Genomic DNA, 21,115 nt, shown 5'->3' on the forward strand with positions numbered 1-21,115 from the left:
GTATGCCAAGAGTATATAGAGTCAGAATCTCTCTAAAAATCAAAAGCTGATGGGAAATTTCTGAAGGCTATGAAAAATGTGTTATTGTTTTTAAGTACTTTCCTCAAGAACGGGAGAAGTGAAGCCAGGACCAGTGGTGGTGTTGATGGGCAGTTTCTCCTTATGGGTGATGTGTAGGAGAGAGGGACCTAGTCTGAAAATTCGTAAGAGGGCAAAGAGTCATATAGCATACTTAAAGTTTTATTTTAATACTTTTAAATACCAATTTAAAGATAAATAGTACAAAATTATATAAAATAATTATATGAGGAGAATTTCACTCTGGTCAGTAGGCCAAGATGAAGGAGAGCCTACGGTCTTCTCCCCTTATTCTCTCCGCTGCTAACGCTATTAGCAATTTGGTCTGTATGCTTCTAGATATCAGTCGCAGTGCATCTATGAAAACACGTATAAAAGTATATAGTGTAATCTTGTATTTTTTCATAGATGGAGTTATCCTTTACATGGTATTTATGGTCTGCCTTTTTACTTGTGATGTTGTAGACTTTTTTTTCCATTTCAGTATTGGTAGATTTACATCGTTTTTATTTTAACTGGGATGTAGGACTTCAATGAAAAGTGGGTGTCCTACAACTTATTTAATCATTTCCTAACTGATGGTCTTTTAATTTATTTCCAACTTTTCATGATTATAAGCAATGCTGTAACGGGCATCTTGTACAAATGTGTTTGTGTTCTTCCATGAATGGTTCTGTAAATAAATCTGGGAGATGAATCACCAGTTAAAAGATATAGCCATTGTTATTTTGACATGCACTGGCACAGAATTGAGTGAATAACCAAAAAGTAAATATTTCTAAGGAATGTAGAAGTTTATATTGTTTAGATTAATAGAAAATTATCTATCATTTATGCTTGCTTTAACTATGTCTGTGATATGATCAATTTAAGAAACTTTGAAGCATAATTTCCAATACTTGCATTCTAATGTCATAAAGAAACTCTATTTGTAACCAGAAACTGCCAGGCCCACAAGAGAAATAAATATGCCGAGAACATTTTTAAGGTTGTCAGAGCATATTTTAGGATGTTCCAGCCTGAGTTCCTCAGATACATATTTTGGTACATTCAAAAAAATTAAAAGAAATTATTTAACTATCCCAAATTCCATTCTCTTTCTCGATCATTAAGAGTCTCTATGTAAGGGAGTCATCAGTGACAAAGTAAAGTAAGGTTGAAAATTGAGTTTTATATGTTTGGGGATTTCTGAGCACAATTAGTGAAAATACATAATGTAACTATTTGTAAAGTTTTAAAATTTCATTATTGATAAAAAGAAAAGTCAAATTCAAATGAAATTAAAAAGTTTTGTTCCAGGGAACATTGTCACGCACAAAAATTGACATGATTGGGCTAAAAAATTTTTGAACTTACAGGATTTATGAGGATCATACTGAGTAAAAATGTATAATTATTTTGTCAATAAAAAATGTTATGGAATTTCAGCTTCAAAAATCAAGAAAAGTGAAATCCTTTTGCAATGTTTCCTAAAAGATAGTGATTAGTATAGCATAAAACATGTGGATTTTAGCTATGATTTATGTGACCTTGGAAGTCAGACCTTTCTCCGTGGATGACTTCATTTTTGTCTCCAGCGCTATTTTGTTTAAAGCTTTACTTATCCTCCATCAAGTGATCGTTCAAAGGCTTTTCGGTATGTCTCTTCCAGTTGGCTTGAGAAATCTTCGAGGAAATGAGTATCCTCAAGAGTCTACACAGTCTTTTGCTATTGCATTTGCCATGACTTAGAATGAAGGCAGAATATACAGGAAAAAGTGGAAGTGAGCGCTCCAGAAGAATCCAAATGTACCTAATGTCTTCTCATGCTACTTCCTTATTGCCTTTAATAAAAAACAGCTTCTAAATTGCAAGAATATTTTTAAGCCACATGATTCAGTATGCCCCTTCAGCTGGACGTTTCAAGGAGACTTTTTAAATGCTGAAATGATTAACAATACCGGAGTGAAATTGCACAGACTGTGTGGTGTGGAAATAGTGGGTGGGAATACACATTAGTCTAGAGACCCCTGCTGAGTGCAGGACGAGGAGCTCCTTCCCCATTGTCCCTCGCCCATGGTGGGCCTGGGATGTATTTTCAGAAATGATTACTTACAGAGCACTTATAACAACAAATGAATCACCGTCTTCATTGTGCTTGTTCCATTTTAGGAAGTTTGTCTACTAGGCTGTTAAATTGGGAGATTTACCAACTTAATAAGAAAAATATTTACTGTTTCTTCCAAGGCCTCAGAGTCTTCTCTAAATATGCTTCCAAGTTTTATTTCAGTTTTTGTTATATGATGCCACTGTTTACCATATATTTGTACTTAGTTTGAATATTGAATTTAGCATGAGTCATTCCCGTGGATTAACAATTTTCTATTCTTGTGATATCTAGTCATCCCTTCTCTGTGTTTTCACTGTTGTGCCTGCTGTTCCAAGATCTCCCTGAACTTTACTCATTAGAACTGGCAGAGCCTCACGACACCTGGAGTAAAAGCTGGAAGCTCTGGAAGGAGGTGCTAACAAATAACCTCAAATCTGGAAATTGTACGCTTTAGAAAAATAGAATCGTCCAGTTAGTGAATCTCTAGATTAAACCTTCTAATACCATTATAAGTGGGTTTTAAGAAAATTATATCCAGAGCCTCTGAAAACTATGGAAAAGGCTATGGATCAAAGAAATTATAAGGCGGTAGCAAATTGTAAATAATATATTTTGAAGTTATAATTAAAATTATCCAGAGTCAATTTTCCGAGGCATTGAGCTATTAAAGATTTATGAGCTGCCTAAAATCTCAAATCTTTTTTGAGGTAATCGCTTCACTTGAGATAAAGGAAAGGTATCTTATTTGCTGTTTCACTGCTTAAACCAGCATGACAAAAATCAAATTTGTGATTATTACTCATTATTATGATGTTTATTGCAAAATTATGGTTAACCCTTAAAATTATGTGAAAAAAGATCATTAAATGTTGTTTTAGTCTTTCCTTAAAACTTATAATAAGCAGAACTTACAAATTCCCTAAACCAATTAATCCTTACTTGAATATGCAGCTAAACATCCTATGAAAACTTTAGGCTTAACTCTATGTAAATCTTTCATCATATCAACTGATGATTTATAAATGATTAACACATTATCGAAGGAAGTGGATTTTTTTCCTAGTCTCATTTATACAATCAGCATTTATAATGTGATTTTTGAAAAAATCTTCTATCAGAATTTATTCCCTGTTTGTTAAATGTTCCTTCCCGAGACAGCACCAGTATAGACTCTGGGTTTCCCCTAGACAACTGGATTTCATTCTGGGGAGCTTCAGTGCTTACACTTGCTCATTATCGCAAACACAGCCTTAAAGATACACGTGGTCCAAAGCGAAAATTCAGGGAAGTATGACCCATAATGCCTTCATGCTAGGTTTTGCTTCATGCTTTTGGAAATCTCTGGGAGGCCCAATAGCACTAGGCAGAATCTTGGAAAGCAGGATTATGTATGAAGTTTGCCACCTGATTTTCCCCAAATGGTGCTTATGTGAACATTTGTAATTTGTGTTTTTATAGGGATTGAATGATCTCCGGGTCTGCTGGACAGGAGTTGTGTAGAGCAGTTGTCTGCAGCAGAGTGCATTTCCCATGCGTTGGGGTGCTCCTGCTCACCCGCATAGCTCCACCATGTGCCTTTACTGTTAGACTTGAGCCCCACTTCCTACCTGTTTGCTCTTCGGCAAGTTCTTGGCCTTACTGAGCCTGTTTGCTCATCTGCAAAAACAAGGAACGTAATAATACCTTCCTAACACTGAGAATTAGGTGAGATAAACTTAAACTACAAACTCAGCAGTTAAATGCCTGTTTTTAAGTTATTACAATTTACATCCATCTATTTCATGTGGTGTTTTCTGGAAATAATCTTTATATTTTCGTTAATAGTCGAGATTCAGAAAGCTTATGCCTAAATTCAGATGACAAACCTTGGCAAGTTGTTTATAAATTTTGAAACCAGAGACACTGATTGTCTTTCTTCCAGACTATCTTTTCAAGGCTCTTTATAGAGTGGACAGCCCTGGAAAGTAGAGATGGTATCTCTCTGTGAGGCCAAGAGCAGGTTTGTTGATAGCCTTGGAAGATACAGATGCTGTCTCCCTCCAGAGCAGGGGCAGCATGCTTACTGCCCAGAGTAAAAGATTCAGGTTGCTTACACTTGGGGTTCCTCATCTGTAACACAGCCCACTGGAGTGCAGGTATCAATCAGTCCTCATCATGTCTCTCTGTGAGGCTCAGGGACGGCAGCAAATATGCTGATGCTCATGTGGTCTCTTTGCTCATGCTTGGTGATAAAGTCCTTTTTCCCTGTTGATGGAGTCTCATATGTTCTGCCAGCATCCTTGAAACTGCGTCATGCTAACTTTTTATCTTGCAAATAAGGTAAACTCTAAAATCCCAGGACCTTCACCATCTTTCTTTTTTTAAACAGCTTCATTAAGATATATTTTGCATACCACAAAATTCAAAAGTATAAAGTGTACAGTTCAGTTTTATTTAATGTATTCACAGTGTTGTGTAACCATCATCACAATCTAATTTTAGAACATCTCCAACACCCGAAAAAGAAACCCCATACACTTTAACAGTCATTCCCCATTCCTGTCCTTTCCTTGCTCTCCCTGGCCATGTTGGGTTGAGTTAGAGCAAAGCAGGGGAGGTGGAAGCAGGAGAGCAATGAAGAGGCTTTTGCAGTACTTCAGGGGATAAATGATAGTAGCTTAGATCGTGGTGGCAGCAGTCAAGGTGGAAAGAAGTGTCTGAATAGAAGATATATTTTAAAAGTAGAGCCAATAGGATTTCCTGACCAATTGGATCTGCCAGGAGGATTTGCTGATTGATTTTCCATGAGGTGTGAGAGAACGAGACAAGTAAAGGATGAGTCCATGGTTTTTGGCAGGAGCGACTGCAAGGATTGAGTTGCCATTAAGTGAGCTGGGAAAGACTGTGGGTGTAGCAAGTTTTGACCGGAAGGAACAAAAGTTTAATTTTGGATATGTTAAGCTTGAAGTGTCTATTAGACGTTATGGCGAGGTTGACTAGACAGTGTATAATATTCTAGAGTTCAGATGAGAAATACTGCTTAAAGATGTGAATTTGAGAATTTAAAGCCTTGAGACTGCATGAGATCACCCAGAAAGTACATGAAGGCTGAGAAGAGAAACAGTCCTGGAACTGAGCCCTGAGGCACTTCCACCTCAGAGGTCAAGGAGATGAGGTAAAACCAGAAAAATCAAAGAGCAAACACACAGTTTTGGACAGAGAGCTTTCTCACAAGAACATTGCTAGCATTACAGATTCTCTTTGTTGCAGAATGTGAAAATAATCTTTTGGGAAATGTGCTCTCAGACCTTGGTGTGATTTATATAATACGCAACTGACTGTTTACTAATTCCATTTGATTCCTAAAAAAACTAAAATGTTATTAAATAAACAGTGTCAGGGGAAGGGGCTCCAAGTTCATAAAGAAGAACTTGAGCAGGGTTTTCCAGGAAAGTTGTGGAGAAACCCAAGCTTTGCTGCAAGTTAAACACAAGCAAACAAACTAGTGTATACTATTTCATGCCCCTCAAGGTCCACACTGTCACATCAGATCTTAAATCTCGTATCTTCAAGTATATGTCGCAACGGTATATTCTTGAAATAAGATGTGAAGGATAAACTCTGACTTCAGAGACTTGCCCTGAAAAGATCTTATGACATAAATTATATGATTAGTTTTCAATCCTGACTTTTCACTGTATTTGTGAAACTTTGAAAGACATTTATTTTTAAGTACAATTTCATCCGTGATATTTTAAAAGCCTTGTAAGTAGAATTTTATATATTGAAAGAAAAAATGAAGTACCCACCATATCATTCATGTTAGTTTCCTCTCCACTATAATGAGCCAGAACTCAAGAAATTTTTTATTTTTATGTGAAACTAAGGTGGTGTCTTATGTGATGCCAAACATCTGGGTGAAACTGAAAAATATAGTTAGTCATCAATGTTTATTACTATCTGGATATTTGATGTCATGAAAATGATAAATCATAATTAGCATTTCAATTTGTCAAACAGATGTTCATTGAAATACAAACATAACCTATTTCACAAGCTGGAAGGACATTTTAGATGACCCGTAATTGTTTTTCTACTTCTCAAAGTTAAAGAGAAAACATTTATTAACATAATCCATTCAATAATGTGTAAAGATAGGATATGTTACTTTATAAATACGAGAATTTGCACTGAGATGATAAGGTGTTAAAGTTAATTTAACCTTTTGTGTTTTAATGATATTAAGGACTGAAAATGGAAGCAGGCAGAATTATAAATTATATTTAAGTTTCAAGCGTGTTGCATATTTTGGCTGGATTTTTTTTTTTAACTCTAAGCCTTTCTTTATAAGTGACATTGACATGGTAAAATCCTTTCCATGGTGAATGATTATTTGTCTTCAATGGGCTACAAAGCTTTGATTTGATATTGAGTGAAAATGTTTCTCAAGTAAACTATCTTTGGTTACCAGTTCCTTTCTCAAATCTTTAACATTTCCCAATATCTCCCTGGAATTCTGGGTGGTGAAGGAAATATGTGGGCAGGCTCTGCTATCTGTGCCTTCCTCTGTTTCCAGCTTGAATTTTCTATTTTTATTGTGACCTTTAATTTTTGTGACTTATTTTCCTTTTCTCCAATAACCTCTGTTTTTGAAATGGTCTTCCTCCTATCCCTTAAAGAAACATTTTAGGAATAATGAAAAACACAACGAGTATTAAAATGGCTGAAGGAAAGGCAGCATTGTTATAAATAGAACACTCCAAAATAATTATTTTGAAAGGGCAACACTCATTTGGATGTATAAACTCTGGAATGCTTATTTTAAAATTGCTCGCTAGTTTACTGACCTACACACATATTTGTGTTTTTACTTGAAGAAGAAACAGGATTGTTGGTGGTATATGTGTATTTCTGTACAGATTATATAAATTGATGATGTTTATGTCGTAAGAGAATGTCTCCCTTTCACTTTGTCAGTACCACCCTGTCATTTTTTTAAACATGCCACTAGAAAGAAATAGGAATATATAAACGCGATAGAAGAGATTCCGATAAAAGTAAGGTGGTAAATTAGAAATGAAAATAGATTAAATTTTATTTTAGAAAGTGACATACTTTAGAAACCCAGTAAAGGAGTTTTAAAGAACAGGGGTATAGTTATAGCAGTTAAGAGGAAGGATTATTTCGGCTAAAGAACATTGCTACAGGATAGGAAGGTCATGAGATAAATCAACGAAAGAGCTTCACTGTGATAGAGAAGAAAGGATTGGAACAAAAAAGAAGGTAGATTATCAGGAATGAAATTAAAGAAGGGACTGAATATTGATCAGATTTTCAGGAAAACCTACAAACCCCAGTCCATACTAATGCCAGTCATAGGCCTGAGAGTTTTCAAAACCAACTCACTAGGGGCATGCTCCAGTTTGTTAAGAAAAGTCTGTACATCATCCTTCCATGTAGGTAATCAGCTCTTTGGGGATGCCTATTAATAGGATTTCAGAGATTCTTACTTGTGTTTCTCAAAAGACCGCCATGCCCAGCCATCTAATAAGCAATGGCATCTCCTATTAACGAGTCTATGTCTTTAATTAGCACCTTATCAGACAGAGATACTGAGGATGGCAGGGATGCTGTTAGTGGTGGGACATTAGAGGCCTAGAGAAAAGCTACAGGGAAGCCTGAGATGAGAGAGAAAAGGTAATTTTAGAAGAGTAGAAATCGGAAGCATTGCATTCTGGCTGGTGAATATTCACGGGACTCACTGTGTACGTTTCTTTCAAGGAACCAAGTTCACAGCTGTTAGAACTGCAAAAGCAACATAGATAATCATGACATATGCTTATTTTTAATATTTTATAGGCGTCATTGCTATAAACGATCTCAAAAAAGAGACTAATGTTAGCCTCTTATCTTGGAAGTAAACATAGCAAGAGGGAAGAAGAAATGAAATGTTCTCGTTGCCACTTCTCACTGGAGCCAGTTTAGAATGAAAACAAACAAAAAGCTCTTAAGCTCAACACAACATTTATAGCAATTTTCCTAATTCAACTCCTTTTCTTTTTGCTAAGGAGGAACACGCGTATTTTGGTCATTAGTAGAAAAGGGAACGGTGCCTAAACAGCCTATTATAAATTCTTCTGGGAAAGCATATTACAAATAATTGAAAACAAACCTGATTCTGTGAACTTGGCAGCAAATGTGTAACAGAAAGCAATACAGCCCTGGCCCCTGGATGATTGATGAAATGTTTTATTCCCTTTACCCTTCATTCACGTTGTGTTTGTCAAGAGGAAAGAGAAAAGGAAATGTTGTGAAACAAAATCCACTCCAGACAAATAACTTGCAATAATGATCCATGACCTCAAATCAGCTGTTTATTCATTTTTCTCAAGTTTTAATGTTTCTAAATATTCACTGGTCTGCATGTGTTCCTGCAGAAAATGAGACCTTGAATTTCAGAATGACCCCACCCCCCGTCAGCTAACCAACAACATGAGCTGTATCTGAGCTTCTCTGAGGGCATGGCCCTGCGGCTTCCTGTGGTCAGTTATTAGTGTGAGTCCAGCAAAGGAACAAGAACACTGTGTACTCGGTAAATCTACAGAAAACTTCATCTTCCGGTTGTGTGGGAGGAGAAGTCCCTTGGTGTGCTCTGTTTCTTTGAAGGGGCCAAGGCTCTGTTGGTGCTGTACAGATGTTAGGGGTGCACAGAGCCAGCATCCTACAAACCTAGTAAATAAATGATTATGATCCAACTCTGTACAGAATAATTGTAGGAACCTGAACGTAGGATACTGTTGACATAGTTCCTATTTGTTGTTGTTGTTGTTCAACAAAGCAGGTAAAATTAACACCAAACCTCTTCAATGAAACATTTCCTTAAAACCTTGATATTGTTGAAGGATATCTAGCCATCTGTGCACATCAAAGTGCTGTGCTGCAAACCTGGTAACTCCAACACAATTTCAAGGATGAAGTCAGTTTTACAGAGAGCCCTTCCCAAACTGCATACTTTTCCTCTTCAGCTTTCTCCTCTCACACACTACTGCCCAGACGTCAGTAACTCTACGACCTCTTCCTACAGCCCTTGTGTTGGCACTTGGTCACCTACTCTGTCCTCAGCCCCAAAGGCCATTGTGTCAGGAGATGGGAATATAGGCCATTCTGCAGAGCAACAGCCCCAGCACAGACCCAGTGGGGGTTTGAACCAGGAAGCCCTCTGATCTTTCTTTGTCTTAAATGCTTATGGGAAATTGGATATGAAAAGAATGCAAAAGGCAGGCACATGTCCTGTTCTCCTTGATGCCTGGTCTCCTGTTGATGTTCAACGATCTTAGCATTTCCAGAATCACCTCTCTGTTTGGGTGGGAACTTTTTCTATTACATATGTTGTCTGAGGCTGTCCAGGTTGGCAGTAGGTCACTGCTTTAAAGGGTGCAGCACATCCTGCTTAGCCAACAACTAACACTTCTTAGTTTTTCCCATGTGTTAGGCATTATTCCATTCAGGTTACATGAATTCTCTCTTTTAATCCAGCAAAGAGAATGATAAGGTAGGTATTATTGTTATTTGCCTTTTACAGAGAAAACTGAGGCACAGAGAGCTTAAGTAAATTGCCTACACTCACGTAGGTAGTAAGTGGCAGAGCCAGAATTTGAAGTCAGGCGGTCTGTCTCCAACATATATGGTCTTAAACTGTGATTAACTATTTGAACGTACACAAATACACACAGTTATAGAAAGCGTCAGGCAGAGGCTTAGCCAAAATTCGAAAAGCATACGTATACAAGCATCCTTGCAATCTTATACACAGACTCATTGGTACCTTGATTTATAAACCTGGTGAAATGAAAATTCCTTAGTTACAGAAATATAAAATTTTGTTGTGTAAAAAAACTACAATATTTTTTGTTTACTTTTTTACTCTTTGTGCAATGAAAAAATCTTATGATCAGAGAGGTAAGACCTGTAGTTTCCCCTTACAAAGATAGGCTAGAGACCATATTTAATAATAGAGCACACGATTTCACTTGAAAGCGTGGAAACTTGACCAACCGTGAATATACAATTTCACTCTAAAGATGAAATGAAATGAAGCAGGCAAGAGTAAAAAAAAAAGTAAGAGATGAGTAGAGAATAAGATATAAAAGACACCAAAAAATTAATAAAATGAAAGCAAAAATAAGGGGAGAGAGAAAGAAGAAAAGAACATGGCAGAGAATGAGCCTGTCCCTGTATTGATGAGAGTAGGTGGTTGGTAGGCAAGTGTCAGAGGGCGGGGGCAGGTGGGAAGTCACATAGAGACAAGTTTCTGTCTACATATGTTAGGGATGTTAAAAATACAGCTAGCCTAGGGGACATGCTCAACCTTGAGAACTTTGTGTCTATGTTCAAACTCTTCTCTAAGTATTAATATGTCTCCATAATTTAGTCTCTGACATCTTGTTTGAGGTTGAACCTTTCTGAATGTTAAATTAGTTGAAGTTGCCAATGGCCATCCCAAAATGCTTCTTCTGTATAAATGGGAAAAAATATCAAATTAATGTATTTATATAGCTTTTCATTTATAAACTTGCAAAACACAGACACACACACACACACACACAAACAATTTCTCTCTGAGGAACCTTGAGTCAGAGAAGGAGAATGAAAGAGAGACTGAATTTAAATTTCAAGTACGCATCTAGGTTTTGTTCCAATCTAATGACACAGGATCTGGCACTGTATTTAGACCTCCTGCTCCAAGATTTTATTTTAATTTTAAACAAGTGTTCCCACACGGGGACTGAAAACAAAACAGGAAAATGTTGCTTAAGTTTTCCTCTGTGCTGTTATTGTCTGTCTTTCAAGTGTACTGATTGTTCTGTCCAATGTAGGTCATGGTACTCTCAGTTGCTTTTTTTCCTATTTGGGACTTTCTCTAATAGTTCTCCACATTCAGGAAGAGCATGTTGCTTTCACAGATATTTATTTTTGGTATTAACATATTATTTTCCCCTTCTTCCTATAATTTGGCGTTTTAATGATTCCTACTTAGTAGAATTTACCATAAAGTATAAATTAATTTTTTTGCATACCAGTAACTGAATTTTACTTACTAAAATACTTAGGTTAAACTTGTCATAACCAATTTCACTTATTATGATGTTTGTAAGACTTTAGGGAGGGTTGGTACTTTTCTGGATAATTGATGCTTTAGACTTCAACTCTTGGACATGTTCTGGTACTGGTTTTGGTCAATGGAGAGCTTTGCTTCCATTTAACATGAGGATCTCTACTAATATGGATCGATGCCAGTAGGTGTTAATCAGGTCTGGCACTGTCGCTTGTCTTAGTGATCCATTGTGCTTTAATATACCTCACTCCTGCTCTTTCTCAGGAGACCGGGGCACCACCTGATCCAGTGGTGAGTCCTGAGTGGTGAACTGGGGCATAGTATGCAGTCTACCCCAGGAAGTCTAGAGTCGATAAAACCAGTAGGATAAATGTGACCCTAATTCACGAAGAAAAGCCAAGAGCTGGAGAAATCAAACAGTATAGATAATTCCAGAGGAGCAAGAACAGGACAATAAAGAGAAAACAGAATTAAAAAACCAAGATCAATCATAGACAGGATTGGAATGGAAGTAAGGCAAATAAAAGAATGGAGGGAGGGTGCATGGCAAAGGCTCTTTCCAGTGGTGCTGGAAGTCTGCAAATAGGGCCTGGATGACCAGCTATTGTTCATTCAACAAATGCTTACTAAATTCCTGCTCTGTGAGGTAGCGCCGTGGCGAGCTGAGGAGCTCAGCCAACAAAGTCAGACTAGAATTGGAACACACTCTAGCTATAGGAACTTCGCCATACTCGTCAAAATTTCAGCGTCTGTTTCTCTTCTTAAAAAAGGAGACAATAATATCACCAACCTTATGAGATTGTTGTAAGCTTTAAATGAGTTAGTACTAAATGAGTTAGTAAACACAGATCACATGCAAAAGTGTCTGGTATCCAGTAAGTACACAATAATAACCACTAATGTTTTTACGAACAAGGTCCTGTGTATTGCTTGAAACAGCTCTGAAGTTGGAATAGATGACAAATGATTCTATTCTCTTAGGCTGTCTCTGGTTGAGACACACCCACAATGAAATTTGGAGCAATGCAAATGTTTGGGGAGAGTGAGAGAATGTTCCCTCTGGTGATTTTCCCTCATGGCCTGCTCGGAAGCTACTCCCCTTAGATTCTTTCCTGGCTGTGAATTTCAGATGATGTCTGTATCCCTATTTAGTCTTAGCTTGACAGTACAAAGATTTAGTACTGACATGTGCATGTGATAAAATTTAAATGAGAAGCTCCCAAAAGAGGTTGAGGAAACTTATTTTGACAACTCTTCTTTTATCCATGCAAATATTATATTTTAACTGAAGAAGGAAAAACACAAATGATAAATGAAAAAAAATCTTTTAACTTGGAGTAATTTTTAAAATTATTATTTGAAAATAATTAGAAATTTTAAAATAGATGTATAATGAGCTCCTGTGTGTCAAGGTTCTTTCAGAGAAAAAAGAAAGAGAGGGGGTGATATTTATATGTAGTAATAATTTTCCCTTTTCGAAAATTTCCGAGACTTCGTTGGCTTTGTTCCTTTTATACATCATGACCAGTGGAAATGATCCCAAGATCTTCCATTCAATTATGATAGATTATGGTTCACCCATCTGGGCAGGTTTCACATGAAACTAACCTAAGCTCATTTTGAGCAAGGGGCTTAGAAATAAATGCTTTGCTGGATTGCTTTGGGTTGTACAGAGCTGGAAGACCACCAGAAGCTTTGTGAAATGAAGGACCATACCACTTTTGAGACTTTGAGATTGGAAGTGCTAAAGCAGCTGAGACATTGCTTCTATTTTTGATCTTTCCAAAAACTTAGCCATTCCATGTGTTGAGTAGTTCCATAGGAGTTAGAAAGCACTGCCACATGAAATCTGCTATTGGTACAAAAATAAATAACTATGATACAAAATGAGAGAGAGAGAGACTGACTCTTCTTTGACCAGGAAAGAAGCTGCACAAATCTTTGGAGCATAATATTTTAACCAGTTTCACTAGGAGGGAAGATAAATAAAAACATAAGATGATGAATACTCTTTGAAGAGAACTGATTTTCTTATTATGCTGCAATTTATTAATGACTATTGCTTTGACATTGAAGAATCTGTTTAAATATTTCATGGAAGGCAAAGCTTTCATCCAGGAATGACAAATGGAAGAATTTTAGTGCTAAAGAATAGGAGAAAAGCAATCTAAGTTTCAGGGGCAATTGGAACTGAGTACGTGTCAAAAGCAAAATATCATCTTATGGGAGAGCAAAAGACCTGTTAAGAGTAAGCTCAGGGGTGGAGCTGTCAATGACACAGTCATATGTGTTAAACAGTTCATTGAGCTGACATTTCCCTGTATTTTTGAAATAGGTTAGTTAAGGAAGTTAAGGTCATGCACAGTCCTTGACATTTTATGTATTAAAATATTACTTTTCAAGCATCTCAATAGTCAGCAACCATGGAAGAGTAGTTGTTTTGGTTGGGCTTTTAAACTTCTAATGATAGTGGGATATTTATTAAGGACCCTCCAAACTAGTTCAGTGCATGACACTGCATGAAAAGATAGTCTTTCAAATTCTAGTAAGTGGGAATATTGAGGCGCCTAAAGGAATGTATCTATTTATACAAGTTTATTGTATTATTTTTATCTTCAGAAATGCCTGTACTAGTGTCTTAAATAATTTTGTGTTGGTTTAACCAAATGTTGGAGCTACAAGGATGCCCATGCTATGTTCTTTTAGGTACTTGAATTATTACAGCTTTAGTGAGATTTATTCAATTATGGTAAATAAAATTCATGCTACAATTCTTGATGTATATCCAATAAATGGAATTAAAAATATAGATAAAATATAATTAAAATATATGCAAAGTCAAATTTTAAATGATATACAAACGCAAAAATTGTGAATGTTTGAGGAAAGAGTTAATTCATTGGAAGTTCTATCACAGTCTGTAAATTTGGGCTCTGATACTGATTTACTCAGTCAACAAATAATGATTGAGAAGCTACTATGTGCTACTCACTACATTAAGTACCGAGAGTACATTGTACGTAAGACAAAGTTCCTGTTCTCATTGAACTTACAGTCTAGTAGCAGACACAAGCAAGTAAATAGACAATGAAAACAGGAGAGCTTGGAGAATTCACAGGAGGAGCTCCAAGACAGGACATGGAGGTGTTCATCGAAAGAAGCAGTTGGATCTCAGCTGAGACCTGAAAGATGTATAATGTACATCTGTGCAAATGGGGAGCAGTAGGGAGGCCATAAAGGTGTTTGACAAAAGGGTCCAGAGATGAGATAGACCATGACACAAAAGGGGAAGTGAAAATTATTCAATTACCTTGAATATAGAAGGCAGTAAATATTTTTGGATGAGTGAGTGACTCATTTAAATGAATGAATGAGAAATATTGATGTGTGAAGAAGGGGACCAGAGATGATGCTTGAGAAGCATATGTTTTAAGCCTTCAGAGTACTTCATTGTCTAGATGTGCAAATGAGCAGTATTTGAATTAATAAAAATAATCATAAAAATGACAGCTGTTAATTGGGGGAAATAAAATATAGGATAAAGGAAAATAGACAGAGGACTTCAGTAAACTGTGTCTGAAATAGCTGGAAATAATGGACTGGGAAAAGATTGAGTCCTCAATATCCTATCTGCTCATTAAGGCCTAAAGATTCTTGATAGGGAAATCTCTAGTCTGAAATGTTCACATATTTTATTAACCTGCATTATAAATGACATATTATGCAACTTTTATTATTTATCCATTATATTTTTATTACCCATGCATTAATTTATATATATTTACGTATTTTCACATTTTTAATACTTTAAAAATATTGAATGATTTGAAAAGATTTTAAAAATTGCAGTGAAACTTTTCTGATAAGATGAGGAAGGTTATTTTTCAATAACTATTTAGTTACATACAATAAAACTAATGACAATCCATAAAGATGATAATACATTTAATAAAAACTTTTCTTCTAGAAGCATTACTCTTTAGTTGTTAATTACGTTATTGATAGTTATTGCATGTCCTTAGTGTTTAAGGAATCTACTCTATAATTTTAATATAGTTTATTGTTTTTTGATGGACTCTTTTGTAAATAACAGTACATCAAATTTATAGGTTGGACAATGAAAAAGGCGGATCGTGATCTGCCCAAAGAAGGAACGAACCAATGAGTAAGGTCCACTTCGCTCTGGTTAACAAAATTAAGTTGAATTGTTCTTAAGTTCAAATATAATGCCTTACGAGTCAGAAAACACATTTATGTGTTCTTCTCAGCTGAAAATAGCCTGTCAAAATGAAACTTTGGTGTAAGAGAAAATAAAGTTAACTAATGTTTAACTGATATTAAGAAACATAGTAGACTTAGATATGCGGAAATCGTGGATAAAGCCATTAATTTCCTAATTTTCTCTAAATCAACATAACTCAAAATGCTTGGGTAGGAAATGATATGAAGGATTACTGACTTTAATTTTATTTTGTGGAAACAGCACTCTCAAAGATTTACTCATACATTAACAGAAAAATCCGATGAATTATTCTATGAAATTGTTTTGAGATAGAAAGCGAGTTGAATTTGCGAAATATTTAGGAATTATATGTTTCATTTACTCCATTTATTTATTCAAAAATTTTTAATTAGCACTTGATTTTTGTTAAATAATGTCTTATGTGCTGGAGATTATATCAGTTATCAAAACAGATAAAAGTTCCTGAACTCTTGGGGTTTATGTTCTAGTGGAAGGAGAGACAAAATCAACAAGGTAAATTATATTCACGGTAAGTCAGAAGACAAGAACTACGGAGAAAAATGAAGCAGCGGGACATCCTTCATTCCCCTTCATTCAAAAGGGAATAGTGAGTGCCAGGATGCAGTTTACGCTGTAATTAGAACATCACGGAAGGACTCTGTGAGAAGGCCTCATCTAAGCAAGGTTTGAAAGAGATGAGGAAGTGAGCATTGAAATATCCAGGAGGAGAACATTCCAGGCAAAGGAACCCCAAGTGCAAAAGCCTGGAGGTAAAAGCCTGTCTGGCGTGTTCTCTCAAAGATAGCGGTCCTCCTGCAGCCTTGTGAATGAGGGAAAGAATAGGAAGGAGCTCAGAACAGTCATTGTTTTCTCCTTTGGCAATGTTTGAGGGTGGGAGGGACGGCACTGCAGATAGTATAGGATCTTGTAGTTCATTGTAAAAATTTTGACTTTTATTGGTAGTGAAATAGAAAAGCATTGGCAGGTTTTAAGGAAAAGAAGGGCATGACCAAAGTTATATTTTAAAAGACTGTTTAGCCGCTGTGTTGAAAATAGACCCTAGGGAGCTAACAGTGGTAGCAGGAAGATCCTATTGGACCGTCTGGGTAGAAGATGGTGAAAGTTTGGACCCAAGATGGTTTAGTGGAGGTGGTGAGAAGTGTTTGGGTGCTGGATGTATTTTGAAGGTAAAGCAAATAGGATTTGCAGACAAATTGGATGTAGGAAGAAAAAAACCAAAAGCAAGCAAGCCTGACTCGAAGTTGTTGGTCCTGAGTAGCTGAAAGGGTAAAATTATTTAGCGAGATTGGGAAGACTGTGGGATCAAGAGCAGGAACTCAGTTGGAGATATAAGCTTGAGATACCTATTAGACAGTCACAGAAATGTATCCAGAATGATACTGAAGTTCAAGTTCATGTGGCTGATTGGCAATAAGCCAGTTACTGAGACGTCAGTGCTTGGAGAGGGAGAAAGTTTTATTTGAATTGGCCAAAATGAGAAGGCTGGAAGATAGGTTCTTTCAAATCCTCCTTAACGAAAGAAGAAAGCAGGAGTTCTTTATAGAGCTAAGGGGTTTGGGAGGAGGAGTATTGGAGGAACAAAGGGGACGTCCATGCTTCTTTCACTCCAGATACAATCTTGGACCATCAGACCTCTGGGTGTCAATGCAGCTGGGAGCTGGTTATCAGGTGATGGAAACTTCTTTAAATGCATTCTTTTTCTTTTGCAAAAGAAGGTCATAAATTCTTCCGACCCTTGACTCATCCCTCAGGTTAAACAAGAAAACAACAAATTAACAAGATTAGCTTCCTTTCATCTGTGTCTGTGTTGGGAACAAGGTTGAAGGGTAGTCATGTTCTTACAGAATCTTTATAGTAACCCTCAGGTACCCAGCTTCAGGGAGGCAGTTGGATCCTGCATCCTGACCTTCAGAGGAGAGCTCAGGCCTGGAGATATACATGTGGGAGACATCAGTGTAGGTGGTATTTAAAGCCATAAGCTTCGATGGGATTGCAAAGTGAGTAAGTGTGGATAGAACAGAAGAAAAGGTCAAAGACTGAGCACCATGGTGCTCCAATATTGAAAAGTTAGGGAGGAGAGACAGTAGTAAGTAGCAAAGAATATTGAGAAAGGGTAACCGGAGAGGTAGGAGGAAAACAAGGACAGTGTGGTGTGCTGGAAGCCAATGGAGTAATCAATTGTTTCAAATGCTGCTAAGAAATCAAGTATGATGAAGACTGAAATTTGATCATTTAAGGGGTTCCCAATGACCACCCAGAGCCTTTTCTCTGTGCTGGAAACACGATAACAAGTTGTTGCACTATCCCCCTTTCCTAAGCTTCATACAACTCACCCACTTTCTCCAAAGATATGCTTTTTTTTTGTTTTTGTGCAGGGTAAAATAAAAGGGATTAGGCTCATTTTTCAAAGTTATCATTGTAATCTTGTTCTCCTCTCTGAAATAATATCATATTAATCATGATGTACCCCCAAGTCTCAGCCACTCATTTACATACAAATTCTTTGACTCACCTATAGATAGCTAATCTCATCCTAAACATATGGATTTTATTGTTATATCCCCTAGGGTCATCTGAGTTTCAAATTGTTGTACCTATTTCACTGGCACACTTAGAGACTGATAATTCAAATGGGATTCTAAAGTGTTCTAAGAGAGCATACTACACATCAAGTTGTCAACTCCATCCACTTCCACTATTCATTTCAAGGTTTCTGGTAATTATTAATGATCATGTAGTAGCCTTCGTTGTCCCATCCATCCATTCACTCAACACACTTGCATCATGGGGAAGAGTATTAGGAACAGAGTTCTTCCAACAATCTAAAGCAGATGTGGTAATAAAAATAGAAAAGCATAATAATGAGGGACACTTATCCATACTAGAAATCTGATTATTTGCTGCATAAAACACTTTTAAATTGTATTCTCATCATAAAAGTAAAAATGCCATAGAGGCGTAGAGGTCTTATCCATCTGCAAGAGAAACATGATTTATATTGTCTGCTTACACTAGGAAAAACAGAATTATTTGGATGGTTAGAGTGTAATATTGGCTTAATCATTTGGTCATAAAAGGATATTTCTCAGGAGTTTTTTCCTTTTTATTTATCTGTGATAACTAATTTCAAAGAAGAGTATAATTTTAAAATCTAAAAATCCAGTTGTTAATCAGGCTGACATTTTCAGTTGGAATGAATTCCTTTGACAGCATGAACATATACCCACCAACATGTCTGTAATGGAAATCGTTTCGGAAGACACTAGATGCCACAGACTTCCCATGGCCTCACAGCAAGATAGTGGTAGTCTTGAGGACTGACACTTTTCATCTTTTTGAAGAGAGACACCCTCCACTTGTCACCCCACAGGAAATCAGGAAGTATGCTCAACCATCCCATGGACTTGGAATTACACAGCATCGTGCCAGTGGAGCTATCCCCTCCAATATTATGATTTATTTTGAAGGAGAGTGAAAAAAAAAAGAAAGGAAAAGAAAAGAAAAAATGATGGAAGGAAACTGCATACAACATGGCCAAACAGCTGGCTGGTTTTATATCCCAAAAACAGCTTGAGCCTAACTATACTCACAAGATCTCTTGGCAGAGGAGCTTGATGAAAATACCAAAGCTGTGAGGAGAAGTGTTCTTTTGATGAATCCTTTATGTAGCTATCATATGGTTTATTAACCTAAATGAGAACATGTGCACCATTTTTTTTTAAAGTTCCTGTATGTTTAGATGAGGAAGTTACTGATTCCACATACAGCACAAATATGATTCACCATGGCATTAATACAAATAAATATTAACAATTTTCCAAAAGTTTAATGCTAGACATGTAGCAATTTCCTCCTTTCTTTCAAATACCATTTTTAAGGAGCCGTCAAGGGAGAGTTGATAAGACTGAAATTTAAGCATGAATTCAAGGGCACTGGTGATATTTTTGAATGCCAAAATTAATCTCTAAGGGGAACTAATTTTAATTGCTTCATACATCTATTTATTCCTTCTTTTAAAATTGAATTGATATCTTCTTAAGTAATAGAGACAAGCTAATTTTAATCACATTTCTGGCTCACCTGCTAAGTGCCAGAACTGTGGGATATACGAAATCTACTTTACTCTTTTAGAATTTCCTACATTAGGAGGAGGGGATTCAGTATTTTGAGATTTACTATTTTAGTAGAGCTTGCATTCTATCATCCTCAAATGTAAGTGAATTTATTCTTTACTAAGTAACCAAGGTAGACTCAATTAGCTGAGACACTTCATATTTTTGCCATGCGGCATTTTGAGTCTATTCTTTGTGACATCAGAATTAGTTTCTCATCTCAGAGTTTGCTATATTTATTTCTCTAGTGAATTCGTAGTTTATTGGCAGTCAGCGTGTAAAATGTGCTCAGGGATTATCTAAATGCAGGATGTTAGGAATGGAAACACATGTCATTGCCTCTCCTGTCAAAAAATGTAATTAACACATATGATATATCATCTTGCAAAAGTGTCTGAAAATTCCAGTGGGCGACCTCAAGTCACGGTTCCCAGGGCACGTAAGGACTGTCATGTTCCTGAATAGCTCCCAGCCCAGCACAGGACTCCTTTCTTCTTGCATTCTGGTCTCTTTAGCCTCCTGGGTGTGTGTGTACATGCTTGTGTGCATGCGTGTGTTTGTGTGTTTCAGCCCAAAACCTATCACTCGATTTCAATTTTTTTAATAATTTTGATTTGATTTAGTTTATTGCATAGGTAATAATGCTTTTACAAAGCACAAAAAAGTGAAAATAATTTTTTCTATCACTATATTGAGAGTTTCCTCATTCTTTTTTATGCTGTACATAATTCACTATATAGATGTATAATTTATTTAATCAGTTGCACATTGATGAATATTAGATTATTTCTAGCCTTTTGGTTTACTAAAAAAAAAAATCTTACATATATATGTAGTATTTGTAGGACAATTTCCCAGAAGTGGAATTTCTAAGTAAAACATTCTATACATTTGTAATTTTAATAGTTATTGCTGAATTCGCCTTCAGTGGGGTTTGTGCCATTCTACGCTTACACCGATAAGTGTATGAGAATGCCTGTACCCACCCAGTCTTGCTATTATGGATTATTATCAATATTTGGAGGTTTTGACAAGCTGAAAAAGTGGGAAGAGTTTACTATTATGATTTTAATTAACAGTTGTCTTACTCTGGGTGAGGTTCACTATCTTATCAAAAGTTTAACAGCCATTTATCTCCTTTTCTTTCAATAGTCCCTTTATATCTTTTTTTTCAAAGATTGTCACCGAGCTAATACTTGTTGCCAATATATTTTTTTCTTCTTCTTCTTCTCCCCAAAGGCTCCCAGTACATAGTTGTGTATTCTAGTTGTGAGTATCTCTGTTTGTGCTATGTGGGAACGCCGCCTCAGTGTGGCCTGATGAGTGGTGCCATGTCTGCACCCAGGATCCAAACCACTGAAACCCTGAGCCAACGAAGCAGAGCGTGCGAACTTAACCACTCGGCCACGGGGCTGGGTCTCCCTTTATATGTTTTGTCTGTTTTGCATTATGTTGTTGGTCTTTTTTCTTGTTGGTTT

The 21,115-nt window shown here is 36.5% G+C and overlaps 1 protein-coding gene across 2 annotated transcripts in view; it reads left to right on the forward strand.

Annotated features, from left to right (window-relative positions):
• LAMA2 (laminin subunit alpha 2) overlaps positions 1 to 21,115 on the forward strand; it is a 542,322-nt gene that overhangs the window by 198,367 nt on the left and 322,840 nt on the right. The gene's annotated exons all lie outside the window — the stretch shown is intronic.

This window comes from Equus przewalskii, chromosome 9, assembly GCF_037783145.1.
Source record: "Equus przewalskii isolate Varuska chromosome 9, EquPr2, whole genome shotgun sequence".
In the NCBI taxonomy this organism is placed as follows: Eukaryota; Metazoa; Chordata; class Mammalia; order Perissodactyla; family Equidae; genus Equus; species Equus przewalskii.